Genomic DNA, 14729 nt, shown 5'->3' on the forward strand with positions numbered 1-14729 from the left:
GGGAGGAAGACAGAGAGGAAGAGAGAGAAGGAGAGAGATTCGTCTCTTTTCTACTTGAAAATTATCGTCGCAATGTTTTCGCGAGTGTTAGAGACGGTTGATGGCTCATATTTAGTTTAGCGTCTATTAAAATATATTGCATATTTAACACTCATCATTGTTGTTATTTACGCTTCTCATCGCCCCAGTTGCTTTTTTTCTCCTTTTCTTTTCTTTTTTTTTTTTTTTTTTTTTTTTCGGTTCTCGCTATTTTTCATGCACAGGTTCATCTTCCGTACCAAGCTCTCTCGTGCTACTGATCCTACATTCTTTGCATGACTCGGTTATATTAATTCTACTTTTCAAGCTACCAATGATGATTTTATTCTCTGTTAACGGTATTTCTTCTAGTTACTCTTTTACTCTTTTACTAGTTTCAGTCATTTGACTGCGGCCATGCTGGAGCACCGCCTTTAGTCGACCAAATCGACCCCTGGGACTTATTCTTTGTAAGCCCAGTACTTATTCTATCGGTCTCTTTTGCCGAACCGCTAAGTGACGGGAACACACCAGCATCGGTTGTCAAGCAATGCTAGGGGGACAAACACACAAACACACATACATATATATATACAACAGGCTTCTTTCAGTTTCTGTCTACCAAATCCACTCACAAGGCATTGGTCGGCCCGAGGCTATAGCAGAAGACACTTGCCCAAGATGCCACGCAGTGGGACTGAACCCGGAACCATGTGGTTGGTTAGCAAGCTACTTACCACACAGCCACTCCTGCGCCTATAGTTGTTTACGTTCCGAGTTCAAATTCCGCCGAGTTCGACTCTACCTTTCACCCTTTCGCGTTCTGTGAAATAGAGAACTTGTCAAGTACGAAGGATCGTTGTAATCGTCTTGCTTCTCCTTTAAATTTGTTGGCCTCGTGCCAAAAGTTGAAACACATCTGTACATATACATCTATCATCATCATCATCATCATCATCATCATCATCATCATCATCATCATCATTGTTTAACGTCCGCTTTCCATGTTGGCATGGGTTGGACGGTTTGACTGAGGACTGGCGAGCCAGATGGCTGCACCAGGCTCCAATCCGATCTGGCAGAGATTCTACAGATGCATGCCCTTCCTAACGTCAACCACTCCGAAAGTGTAGTGGGTGCTACTACACAGCCACACCTGCAAACGTCTTAATGACAGCAACCGTGAGTCTTTTCGAAGCCGCGTTGACTGGACTGTCAGTAAAAAGAAATAAGGAAATAATTATCTCAAGACTGCATATTTAACTTGTGTGTTTGTAAACTGAGGACTTTCTATCTGGATGATGAATTAAATATACCACCTAAGAACAGTTGGAATATCTAGAGGGTTGCAATCTTCCTAATAATTCAGTCACCACCGTCTGGAGTCTGAGTATGTGTTCGCTCTTTCCCTCCCTTCCTTCTGTCTGAAACTTAATCTTTTTATTGAAGGAATTCCTTTCTAGCATTTATTTCTTTTACAAAAGCAGTTATATATTCAAAATTTATTTACAAAGCATATCGTATTTCTCATAATTTCGTAAGTTTATGACTGGTTAATCTGTAACGCTAGTTGACTTGCTGATATGTGTGATTAAAGTGCGTAATATTGCAAAGTCTTATAAACCTAGGGGGAGAAAATAATCAAGGAACTGTGTAACTGATGTTTCGTTTAGTCGTAATACTAAAATCAGCCCTTGGGTATAATCCAACAAATATCAGTTCGAGGAGTGGGTTGGGGGTTATCAAGCGTTACTTCCGCTAAGTGGTAGTACAGTTTTTCAACAGAAGTCGGATCTTTTCGCTTAATAAATACATAAAACAAATGCTGCGAGTGGATAAGAGAAATGATGGAATACAACGAAAATTTTAGAGGGATATGACAAAAAAAGGAAGAAATTATTCAGTTGAAAAATAAAAAAAAATCTTATCGTTTTCTCGTTTATTTGTTTTAGTTGTTAGACTGCGGCCATGCTGGGACGTTGCTTCACTCTTTCTCTTTTACTCTTTTACTTGTTTCAGTCATTTGACTGCGGCCATGCTGGAGCATCGCCTTTAGTCGAGCAAATCGACCCCAGGACTTGTTCTTTGTAAGCCTAGTACTTACTCTATCGGTCTCTTTTGCCGAACCGCTACGTTACGGGGACGTAAACACACCAGCATCGGTTGTCAAGCGATGTTGGGGGCACAGACACAGACACACAAACATACACACACGCACACACATGCACACACGCACACACCCACGCACGCACACACACACACACACACACACACACACATACATACATACATGTATACGACGGGCTTCTTTTCAGTTTCCGTCCACCAAATCCACTCACAATGCTTTGGTCGGCCCGAGGCTATAGTTAAAGGCACTTGCCCAAGGTGCCACGCAGTGGGACTGAACCCAGAACCATGTGGTTGGTAAGCAAGCTACTTACCACACAGCCACTCGGAAAGGATCGATGGGCCACGCTTTCGCGGTCCGTATTCATACTGAAAATCGAGATCGAACGAGCTTTTGCCCTTTTGCTCGAGCAAATCGACCCCAGGATTTTTTTATGTAACTCCGATACTTATTCTATCGGTCGCTTTTGCCGAACCACTGAGTTACGGAGACTTAAACTAATAATGGTTGTCCAGTGGTGGTGGTGGTGGTGGACACACGCGCGCGCATTAATTTCATTCGGGTGTTAACCCTGGAGTTAAATATTTTAAACTCGTCAACGGGTACAAGTTATCAGATCGGACTTGAAATCGGAAATCGATTGTTTTACAGATCATATTTCTTAAAATCTATTGAGATCCACAGAATTTATATTATCATTCACAAGGAGAATGGAGTGAGCAAGTTGTTTTATTACATAATTTTACAATTTTTCATCGATATGCAACTATAGATTTCTGATGCAATTGAACGTTGATTCTTCATAGATGTATATAAAATCCATTTGCTGCTGTAGTTTGTATTATCAACAGATTATACCACCAATTGTCGGTAGGTGTGTTTATATTATTACATTTGCATATCACAAGCAAAAAAGTAAGATAAAATAAAATAAAATAAAATATAGTATAAAATAAAAAAATAATAAAATAATCCTTTCTACAATAGGCACAATGCCTGAAATTTGCGGGGGAGGGTGATAATTGATTACATCGACCCCAAAACTCAATTGGTACTTAATTTATCGACTCCGAAAGGATGAAAGGCAATTTGAACTCAGAACGTAACGACGGGCGAAATACCGTTAAACATTTCGTCCAGTATGCTAATGATTCTGCCAAAATAACCCTTTCTACTGGAGCACAAGGCCTGAAATTTGTGGGGAGGGGACTATTCAATTACATCGACCCTAGTGTTTCACTGGTACTTAATTTACCGAACCCGAAAGGATGAAAAGCAAAATGGACCTCGGCGGAATTTGAATTTAGGACATAATGATGGGCGAAATACCTATTTCTTTACTACCCACAAGGGGCTAAACATAGAGTGGACAAACAAGGACAGACAAACGGATTAAGTCGATTATATCGACCCCAGTGCACAACTGGTACTTATTTAATCGAACCCGAAAGGGTGAAAGGCAAAGTCGACCTCGGCGGAATTTGAACTCGGAACGTAGCGGCAGACGAAATACCGCTTAGCATTTCGTCCAGCGTGCTAACGATTCTGCCAAAATAATGAAAAGATACAGAATGCACCACAATTCAAACCAACCGGTCGCTAAATAAGAGAAAGGAGAAAGAGCAGAGAAAGAAAAAGATAAAACATAAAACAAAATAAATCAGATAATATTTTCTGTCACCAAAGGATATCTAAATAATTTAACCCATTAGTGCCCAAATAATTTTATTTGATTTATTAACAATAATCTTTTTTTAATACAACTTTATCTGATACTAAATATATAAAAAACATTATTACAATATTTGAAAGACACTTCAGTCTTGATATCTAAGCAGAATACAGGTGTTTCAGAAATATGATAGATTATCCTTCTGGTCCTAAGAAAAAGGATGATGGGCGCTAATAGGTTAATAGTCTGTTTTCTTAAACTATTATTTTTTTTAAAACCAGATATTTATTCCATCAGCCACTAAGATAAACTGTGCACATTTTTCCGCACCATTATCACAATGTGACGTAGATGGAGGAAACTATCAAAGTACATGTCGACACAAAGGCTAAATTTCAGCCACCATTAAATTCAGCGGCCATGATTCCACACATGCACACATGCACGGATGCAAACAGATATGGAGTCAAAGATAAAGTTATTAATATCTTAAAGGGCACGTCTTACTTACTATGGAGAGAAAGAAAAAAATTCAAAGAAAACACAGTATATTAACAAGCCAAATGATTTATATATCTTGTGGAAACAGAAAATATTATCTACCGATTTATTTTCTCGTTTTATGATTGTTTTCCAAATTTTCTTCCTTCCCATCCAATTTCTTGACCGGTTGATTTGAATTGTGATTTAATGTTATATTTTTTAAATTTCGTTTTACTTATGACATACAAATGTAATCATATAAACAGACCTACTGGCAATAGGTGTTAACTGTTGATAATATAGGTTACAGTAGCCAATGGATGTTATATATAACCCTGAAGAGTTGATGTTCGATTGTATCAGTATAGTGGTACCTCAGAAATCTAAAGTTGTGTTCATTATAAAACATAGCAATACTCTTGAGATTGAACATTGAGGAAAGAATTGTTGATTTATGTGCTAAAACAACTTGCTCACTCTATTCGCTGTGTGAATATTTAACGGGCTTCTTTCAGTTTTCGTCTATCAAATTTGTGAATGAACCTGTTTGAGTGGGAATATAAAAGGAAAATAAAGTCTTCAGTGTTAGAATGTGGTTTGTGGGGTTGACCACGTCTTCCACTTCATCATTGTTAAGCATTCGATTCTTTTACTTCATCCGTATTTTTTTTTTGTAATTTTTAACGTTCATCCTCATTCGTTCCCCGACCCCTGTCTGTTTGTCTGTCCTTGTTTCGTCCTCTCTTCATTTTAAAATCGTAATGGTGAATAAAGAAAAGAGTTTTCGTCTATCAAATCCACTCACGAAACCTGGGGCGACCCAGGCCTATAGTAGAATATAACTGCCCGAGATACCATACAATGGGACTGAACCGGAAACCATGTGGTTGGGAAGTTAGAACCAGCGGAGAGCTACAAATACCTAGGGGTATTTGGAGGGGGCAAAATCAAACATGTGATGAGGGAAAGGATCAGAAGAAGATGTTATAGTAGGGTAAGGGCAATACTCAAGAGAGAGAGCTGAATGCAAGAAACAGGATCGAAGCGATCAATATTTTAGCCATATCAGTCGTGACTTAAAGTTTCAATATCATTAACTAGTCAATTACCGAAATATGTAATCTTGACAGAAAAATACGAAAATTGTTGACAATGCATAGAATGCACCATCCTAAGGCAGATATAGAACGAATTTATTTGTCACGAAAATAGTGGGGCCGTGGACTTTTACAACTGGAATTAACAATGAAGATTGCCACAATTGGCCTAGACACCTGCCTGAAAATCTCTGATGACTGGATGTTAAAACTTGTCTCAAAGCATGGAAACAAGAAAGCATCATACTCAGTAACAAAACAGGCAAAGGAATATCTAAGTGAATTCCAAATACAACAAATTTTAGAATTAGACATACCAGAAACAAGCTCAGAAAAAGCTAGCATATGAAAATCCGTGCTAAAACTGCGGCCTTAGATATTCTTACTGATAAATGGCAAGAACAGCCTCTGAATGGCAAATATCCAAAGAGAGCTAATAGTGCTGATGTTGACAAAGCCCTGACCCATCAATGATTAGTGTCTTCTGGCTTAAAATCAGATACAGAAGGGTTTATCATAGCAACCCAAGATCAATGCTTACATACAAGTAACTACCAGGCCAACATATTAAAGAACAGCAGTAGCCCAACATGTCGTGTATGTCAACAACAAAATGGAACCATTGATCACGTTGTCTCCATATGCAGTCTTCTTGCGCCTATAGAGTATCTCAACAGGCATGATAGAGCAGCAGAATATATTCACTGGGTAATTTGAAAAAACCTGGACTTGCCCCATGATAAAAACTGGTGGGAACACAAACCACCTCCAGTGCTTGAAAATTATCACATCTCACTCCTCTGGAACTTCATTCAAACTGACAGAAAGATAGATGCGAATAGGCCAGACATTATATTGAAAGACTTCTGGCAAAAATCATACCTTCTCATTGATATGACTGTCTAAATCGACATAGATGTATCGGTCAAGATCTACCAAAAACTGAGCAAGTATAAAGATCTTGAGATAGAAATTGGCAAAATGTGGAACCTCAAGACCAAAACAATACCTGTTGTCGTAGGTGCCCTAGAAATGTAGCAGAAGGGGCTGATCCCTACCTCAGATACCAGGAAACCCCAAAATGGCAGAAATTCAAAAGATAGTGCTCATGGGAACTGCCCATATCTTACATAAAATACTGTCTATGTAATCTCAAATTTTAAAACAAGCTCATAATTTTCTTATGTTTTCTTAAACATTCTCCGGAACAATACTATGTGCAAAACTAAATATATGACACCCTAGGCATAATACCAGCATGAAATTCTAACTTGTTGCCTCTTGAGGTCTCTGGATGAGACTTGGAGACAACTTGTACAAATACAAAGCAAAAGTCAAACATAATAATAATAATAATAATAATAATAATAATAATAATAATAATAATAATAATAATATAATAATATTTTGACACAAGACTAGTAATTTCGGGTGAGGGACTTCAGTATTCAACTGGTACTTATTCTAATTGACTCCGAAAGGATGAAAGGTAAAGGCAAAGTCAACTTTGGTGGAATTTAAACTCAGAACGTAATGATGGACAAAATACCGCTAAGCATTTTGCCCGGCGAGCTAACGATTCTGCTAATAATAATAATAATAATAATAATAATAATAATAATAATAATAATAATAATTATTATTATTATTATTATTATCAGGGAGACGAGCTGGAGAAAGGCCCGTTTGACAAACAGCAATCACACCTGTTCACCACTTATGCAGAATATCTGGAGATGCCGCAGCCTCAGCTCATGCCTGTGCATCATTAGCCACAGCATATCCAGCCCTCCGCATAGAGGATGTTGGCAGTAGATAGCCCTCCTCACCAATGGAATCTTTCCCCTCAGCAAGAATTTGCAGAGAAGGCGCTTCAACTTAGCGTGGGGTGAACAGGGGCAAGGCACGACGGTCAGGCGGTAGTAGATGACGGATACGATGTATTCATTCACCGCCGCTGCCCGACCTTTCAGTAACAGCTTCCTTGCAGTCTATTTCTGTGTGAGACTGGCTACCCTGCTCGTCACTTCGTCCCAATTTTTATCCACCTGCAGGTCTGATCTGAACCAAACTCCAAGCAACTTTACCGGTCCGTCTGTCGAGCGCCAAACGACGCTGTTGGACGGCATGGACTTACCTCTCCAGGTGCCAAGTTGCAAGCCCACCGACTTTTCCGGATTAAGTTTTGCTCCTGTCAACTTTTCATATTTCTCCAATGATGTGCCGACCACCTCAATTTCTGATGTGTCCGATACCATCACGGTGATGTCGACCGAATAAACCGACACAGCCCTTCCGCGCTTCGGTTCGAGTGAGATGCTCTTCAGTAACTCCAGCTTCTGCTGTAAAGGCTCAAAAGTCAATTCGTTCAGAAGGGAGGAGAGAGGGTGCCCTTGACGGACCGATCGGGAGATCTTATAGGGTTCCGAGAGGTGGCTATTAAGAGTTTTGATCTCCTTTCTGATGAGTACGAAGTTGGGTGTTTTGTGTTGGTGTTGTTTTATTTGTTTGCTTGACTGTAGTGGTAGTGGTCTTTATTGCTTTGGTTGTGTCTGTGTTTACTGTGAGTGTGGTATCTGCAGTTCCTGATGTTTGTGTGAGTGTTTGTTCTTGTGTCTGTTTAGCTTGTTTGCGTTTGGGGGATTCTAGTGATAGTGATGGCTTTGGTTGTGTTGGTGTTATTGAGATGTTTGCATGGGTGGTGTCTGTATTTTTTATTGTGGGTGTTGTTATGATTTGTGGTGTTTTTCTTTTGTGCCTTTTTTTGGTTCTTTTTTTTTTGGGGGGGGGGGTCTTTTGGTTTTCCTTCATCTTTACTAATGGAAGATGAAGGGTCTGTGACTGTGTGTCTGTGTGTATGTTTATATTTTTATTTATGTATATTTTTTGGTGTGAGGGGGTGGGAGAGCTTTCTTCGTTGCCCCTAGGGTAGTTAATATCTTTGGTAGTGTTTCGTTTGTTGTTGCTGGTGGTGTTGCCGGTGTTGGTGTTGGTTGTGGTCCTTGTCCCGGCGTAGGCAGCAGTGGCGACCTTCGACCCCTTGTACCTTCAGTCAGTTGAGAGCAGATAGCTCGCAAATGAGTAGTTTCTCCACAAACGAAACAAGGCGGCCTTCTGCCCTCAGTCATTATGTGCAATACCGTCCCGTTTTGGAGATGGATGTGGTCCTGGATTCTTTTGAAGTTTTCGGGCCTGATCTGGAGAAGTATCTCCAGATCCACCCGGGACCAGTCCTCCCTGGCAGTTTTTGTCACCTCTATCGGGACGGTATCTGACCCTTTCTCGATTATGCATCTCAGAAGCCATCAAATGTCAAGTCCTGGTGGAATCCTGGGAATGCAGACATACGCTATTCATTTCCCCATATGGCATTGGTACATAATGGCCGTGTTGGTTTTTCAAAGGGTCACTGAGTGCTTCATAGCGAGGGTTTCTGACTTCAAAAGCACCGAAATGGTGTCGCATTGTCTGCCCCTCGCTATGTATTCGGTATCATATCTGATACATCTCAGGGCAGCTTTAATATCTGCTTGTGCAGATATTAAAAGGTTTCTTTGACTGCTGAAATGCATCCGAAATGAACCAGTTTTTTTCCCACTGTTTCAGTTGCCTCTTTTGATATGGTTAAGTTGGCCCAGCTTTCTTCAATATTGATAAGCTTCCAGGCTTCTGCCAACTTTTTGTTTTTGTTCGTGAGGTCTATGCTGTAACGTGGTCTTGTTCTGGCCGCTGTTGCTGCGAACGTGTTCTTGTTGTTGTTGTAGGTAATATTGGTATTGTTCTCGTTGGTGTTGATTTTATTGCTACTGCTGCTGTTGTTGTTTGTTGTGGTGGTGGGGTTGCAGCCCCTTATTTTGTTGCGACCATCACCGCTACCACTGCTGCCTTCAATTTCTTCTCTACCATTACTGTTGTTGGTTCTGCTGCCACCGTCTGTGCTGCTATCACTGCGACTGCTACTGGTATTATTGCCGTTTTTGTTTCTGCAACTATCTGTCTTAATGTCGCAGCCTGTGCTGTCTCCACCCCCACCATCACTACTACTTCCGCCACTTCTACCATTGACACCCTTGTCCCTGCTGCTGTTTTGTTGTAACTAATTTCATGAATTTTGCACAATTTCACATTGCTTACGCTGCTACTGTTGTTGGGGGTAAGTGATATGAGGGGGGAGTCTTCTTCTGTGGGAGGGCTGGTTGTTGGATGGCTTTTCCCCTTAGCGCTTCCATGGTTGCTAATACCGATGATAATAATGATGATGACGACGATGTTTCTTTTTTTTACACAATGCAATGGATAATTAAAATGTATAAGTAAATACTGGTCCTTACGGGGCAGAAATAGCCACCGAAAGCCTATCAACAGATTCTTAGTCTTCTTATTGTCAGTTTATAAGAAAAATTAATCACATATATTTGTACAGACAGTGTGAAAAACACAGTTTAAGCATAACTTACGAAGCGTGTTCGAAAAAACGTCTTACATATCCCGGAATAATAATAATAATAATAATAATAATAATGATAATGATAATAATAATAATAATAATGATAATGATAATAATAATAATAATAATAATAATAATATAATAATAATAATAATAATAATAATAATAATAATAATAACAATAATAATAATAATAATCCTTTCTACTCGGAAGCACAATGCCTCAAATTTAGGAGAAGGGATTAAGTCGATTACATCGATCCCAGTGCTTAACTGGTACTTATTTAATCGATCCCAAAAGGAGGAAAGGCAAAGGTCGGCCTCGACAGAATTTGAACTCAGAAAGTAGCGGCAGACGAAATACCGCTAAGCTCGCCGCCTTAATAATAATAATAATAATAATAATAATAATGATAATAATGATAATTATAATAATGATAATAATAATAATAATAATAATAATAATAATAATAATAATAATAATAATTAATAATAATGAGATTTCTAATGTAGTCACAAGGCTAGTAATTTTGAGAGGGAGTGGTTAGTCAGTATCATCAACCCCGGTATTTGACTGGTACTTCATTTTATCGGAGGGTTGGACGACAAAATTGACCTCGGCAGGATTTGAACTCTGAACGTAAAGAACTAGAACAAATACTGTAAGAGATATTTTTCCGATACATTTTTGGTCCTGCCAATCCACTTTTGGTTCTGCCAATCAGTTTTGCTTGGAAGGGACGCATTCCACTGGCCAGATGGTCCATCTGTTGCCAGCGCTCTACGAAGTCATGCTTGACAGGCAATGGCTGCTAAAGCGCAGACATGCACTAAAGCTATTATGTATATCAGTGATTCTCAATTTTTTTCAGGCTGCTGCTTCCTTAGACTCCAGGCCACATTCCTAGCGATCCTAATTCACCGTCACAAACATAGACCATTTTCTGCAGCAAATTCAAAACAACTGTATATCATAAATAACACTTAACCCATTATTTTGGGATTTTTTTACATCCATCACCCACCTTTGGTCACCCCATTATCACCCCCACTTTTGTTCAGCGTCCACTTGTATTTTTTCACTGTCTCAAAGGAGGCAGTACCGCCGACTTTGGGAACCACTGATGTATACCTTTCAGAAAGCCCTGGTCTGGCAGTGCTACCAAGAGGAGCTATATGAACTCTATAGACAAGGTGACAAGTGTGACTGTTCGAGATGTACGCAGGGCGACGAAACTGTACACACACAGACACACACACACACACACACATACACACATACATATCTACTTGTGTATGTCCTTGTGTCTGTGTTTTTCTCAACAACCCACCCACTGACCGCTTGACAACTGGTGTGTTTACGTTCCCGTAACTGAGCGGTTCGGGAGAAAAAGACCGATAGAATAAGTACTAGGATTAAAAGATAAATCCTGGGGTCGATTTATTCGACCAAAACTCTTCAAGGTGGTGTCCCAGCATAGCTGCAGTCTATTGACTGAAACAAGTAAAAAATAGAAGATAAACGACAAATTATAAACTGCTCTTGTAATGCACACCACATCAGACGAAGAACAAAGATGTAGGGCGAGCAACTAAAAGAATAACAGTCGCTAAGAGGATGCAAAATGAAACCAAGTGACCGAAATATAAAAAAAATATTTCGTAACGCAGGCAACATGAGACGAGTATAGTGTTGCAGGATGCAATAAATGAATAACTGAACACTTTCTGAAAAACATTACAAGAATTATTCATCGGAGAGTTTAACGTAATATATCACTTGGATCTTTTTGGTTTGAACGGCAGTTTTTTCTAGCGGTGTCATATGAAATTGTCACCCATAATTATGACCCTAGTATCGATCTATTGCATTTCAATCTATTTTAGGGTTAGGGTTAGAGTTAGGGGTGGGGGAAGGGTATCTTTTTTTCTTCACAAATGTAAATAAACCCAATCTGTTTCTTAAACGAAGGACATTTTCATACGGCACAGAATATTTTTTTTACCGCAATGGACGTCATTGATTGGTTGAAATTTCAGAAATTGAAGAAAAAAAAGCAACAGATATCTTACAAACTATAGAATTTTCTCAATAAAGCCAAGAGAAAAAGATGTTTTATAAACACATTCTACCAGTATACGAAGTTTAAAAGTGTTTAGTTACGTGGAAATTATTTTAAAAAACTGCCGTTCAAACCGAAAAGATCCTATCAGTTTTGTAAAGTAAGGTATTTTCTTGCTGAGAAATCCAGCAATGGTTTATTTAAGGTGAAGATTAGATCCACAGCGCTTATGCTTTCTGTAATAGCTGAAGCATATTAGGAGACACTCAATTTTTGAAATAATATTAATTTTACAACTCGTCACTTTCGTTTGCTTCAATATAGACTGAAATAAATGGACCACGTGGTCGACTTTCCTTTTGTTTTCGGGTGTATGAGCAATTGTAAAATAACCTCAAACATCGCAATTATAGAAAGAAAGTAAAGAATGAGGAGCGTGCAGCATTTTGAATAAATCGATACCTAATAGAAACAATAAGAATGAAAAAAGCGCCAATTTTTTTTTTATCAAATCATACCAATAAAATAGAAGGATTTAAAAGGAACCGAAAAATAATGTTCCAATACTAAGCACAGGTGTGGATGTGTGGTTATGAAGCTTGCTTTCCAATCATGCCGCTTTGAGTTCAGTCCAACTGTGCAACAGCTTGTGCGAGTGTCTTTTACGGGCCGACCAAAGCCTGACCAAAGCCTGATGAGTGGATTTGGTAGACGAAAACTGAAAGGAGTTCGTCGTATATCTATCTAGGATCTTTGTGGTTTTCGTCACTGTTTTTACAATTTTGTTCCAATTGTTTTCAAATTTGGTATATGGATTAAGTTTTGTATACTAATTATGAAAATGAAATTCATTTTCTCTACAAATCCACAATTAAAAAGTTATTAGCCTTTAAAATTTGCAAAATTTGGGTATTTTAACCAATCAAAAGCGAATATTTTACACATCACTGTGGCAAAGAACTGTTTTCTTAGTAACCAAAGATGCTGCGCATGCGCACAAGGAACGTAACCACCAAACTAAGTGTAATCAACAAATTGAGAGTACCTGGGCATCTTTAAAGCGTGGAAACAAACGCCAGTGTGGGACACACCGATCCATTGTTGACATTTACATGAGAAAGATAATTTATTTTATAAAATCCTAGAGTGTAATTGCAAACTTTCGTTCTTGAATTTTTAAAACTTATAAATGTCTGTTTTTAGCAATGTTTTGATTGTTATTTCTAGCAACTCCTGTTGGTTTGTCCATAGCTTTTAAATATTCAATTTGCTCGCGAATGTTTTTCACTGTTTTCACTGTTTACTTTGCTCGTGTATATTTTAATTCTTTGACTGTTATTTCTAGCAATTCCTGTTGGTTTGTTCGTAGTTTTTAAATATTCTATTTGCTCGTGAATGTTTTAATGTTAGCTTAGCTCATGTTTATTTTAATGTTTTGACCGTTATTTCTAACAACCACGAATGTTTTCATGTTTTCCTGTTTACTGTAGCTAGTTAAGTGTCTTGACATGCCGATGCCCCCTTCCCCCATCGTTGAAGGAAGAGGCAGCGAACGCGCTGTTTTCTGATTGGCTGAAAATTCTGAAAATTATCAAACTTTGAGCACCTCTAACATTTTTTCAAAATTTTTCTGGAATAAATGAATACCAAATTCGGATTCAGCGTCAAAAATTACATCTATACGATACATTAAAAAAATTTTTTTAAAGATAATTGTAAACAGCGACGAAAACCACAAAGATTCTCTATATATCTATGTGTGTGTGTCTGTGTTTTACTCCCGCCACTGCTTGACAGCCCGTGGTGGTGTAATTACGTCCCCGTAATCTAGTGGTTCGGCAAAAGAGAACGATAGAATAAGTACTAGGTTTCAAATAATTATATGTCCTAGAGTCAACTTGTTCGACTAAAAACCCCTCAAGGCGGTGCCCCAGTATAGCCGCAGTCAAATGACTGAAACAAGTAAAAGATAAAAGATACCAGAAAAGGTTTTATAGAATGACAGAGTGGCCGTACGCTGGTATATCCTGGGGGACCGTCTTTAAAGGTTTTAGCCGAACAAATCGACCCCAATATTTTATGTTTTGTTTAAAGCTTTGTACTTAATCTATTGTCACTTGAGCACAAAAAGAAACTAGCATCACACACACACACACACACACACACACACACACATGCACATATCTCCCATATGTATGTATATATATATATATAGGAGTGGGTGTGTGGTAAGTAGCTTGCTTACCAACCACATGGTTCCGGGCTCAGTCCCACTACGTGGTACTTTGGGCAAGTGTTAGTTAGTTAGTTAGTTAGTTAATTTGGCTCAAAAGCAAATAGCAAGGCCATGTAGGGGGACATGGAGTTAAGTACAGGGTGGTGTTCATGTAAAGAGTTCAGGCCACTTGAGGCCAAGGGAGGCTTTGAACAAAGCGGTCGTCGGCATCTTCACCATCTCGTCTGGCAGCTTGTTCCACGGATCCGCAACCCGGACAGAGAAAGCTCCTCTCCTTCGATTGAGATGAAATCGTCGCAGGTAGAGCTTTTCAGAATGACCCCGCAGCCGACGCTCTGGAGCAGGAGTGAAGAACAGCTCTTTCGAGAGGTTACACTTTCCGCTTATGATGTTGTGGGTGAGAATGAGATCACCACGGCGGCGGCGTTTTTCAAGAGAATAAAGGTCGAGCGTCCTCAGCCTTTCTTCGTAGGACAAATTTTTGAGACCATGAACCATGCGGGTAGCCAGCTTCTGGACTCTTTCGAGATGCTGTATGTCTTTGAGGAGATAAGGAGCTCACAAGACCAAAGCCTTGTGAGTGGAT

General features: G+C 39.1%; 1 protein-coding gene and 1 long non-coding RNA gene across 3 annotated transcripts in view; one reads left to right on the forward strand and one right to left on the reverse strand.

Moving 5' to 3' along the window:
• Positions 1–2549, reverse strand: part of LOC118767860 — a 22605-nt gene extending 20056 nt beyond the window's left edge. Inside the window, exon 1 of the long non-coding RNA XR_005003765.1 lies at positions 2471–2549. This is a non-coding gene — a long non-coding RNA (uncharacterized LOC118767860). The remainder of the gene's footprint in view (positions 1–2470) is intronic.
• LOC115232626 (CD109 antigen-like) overlaps positions 1–14729 on the forward strand; it is a 189139-nt gene that overhangs the window by 24360 nt on the left and 150050 nt on the right. The window lies entirely within an intron of this gene.

This window comes from Octopus sinensis, linkage group LG2 (genome assembly GCF_006345805.1).
Source record: "Octopus sinensis linkage group LG2, ASM634580v1, whole genome shotgun sequence".
Lineage (NCBI taxonomy): Eukaryota > Metazoa > Mollusca > Cephalopoda > Octopoda > Octopodidae > Octopus > Octopus sinensis.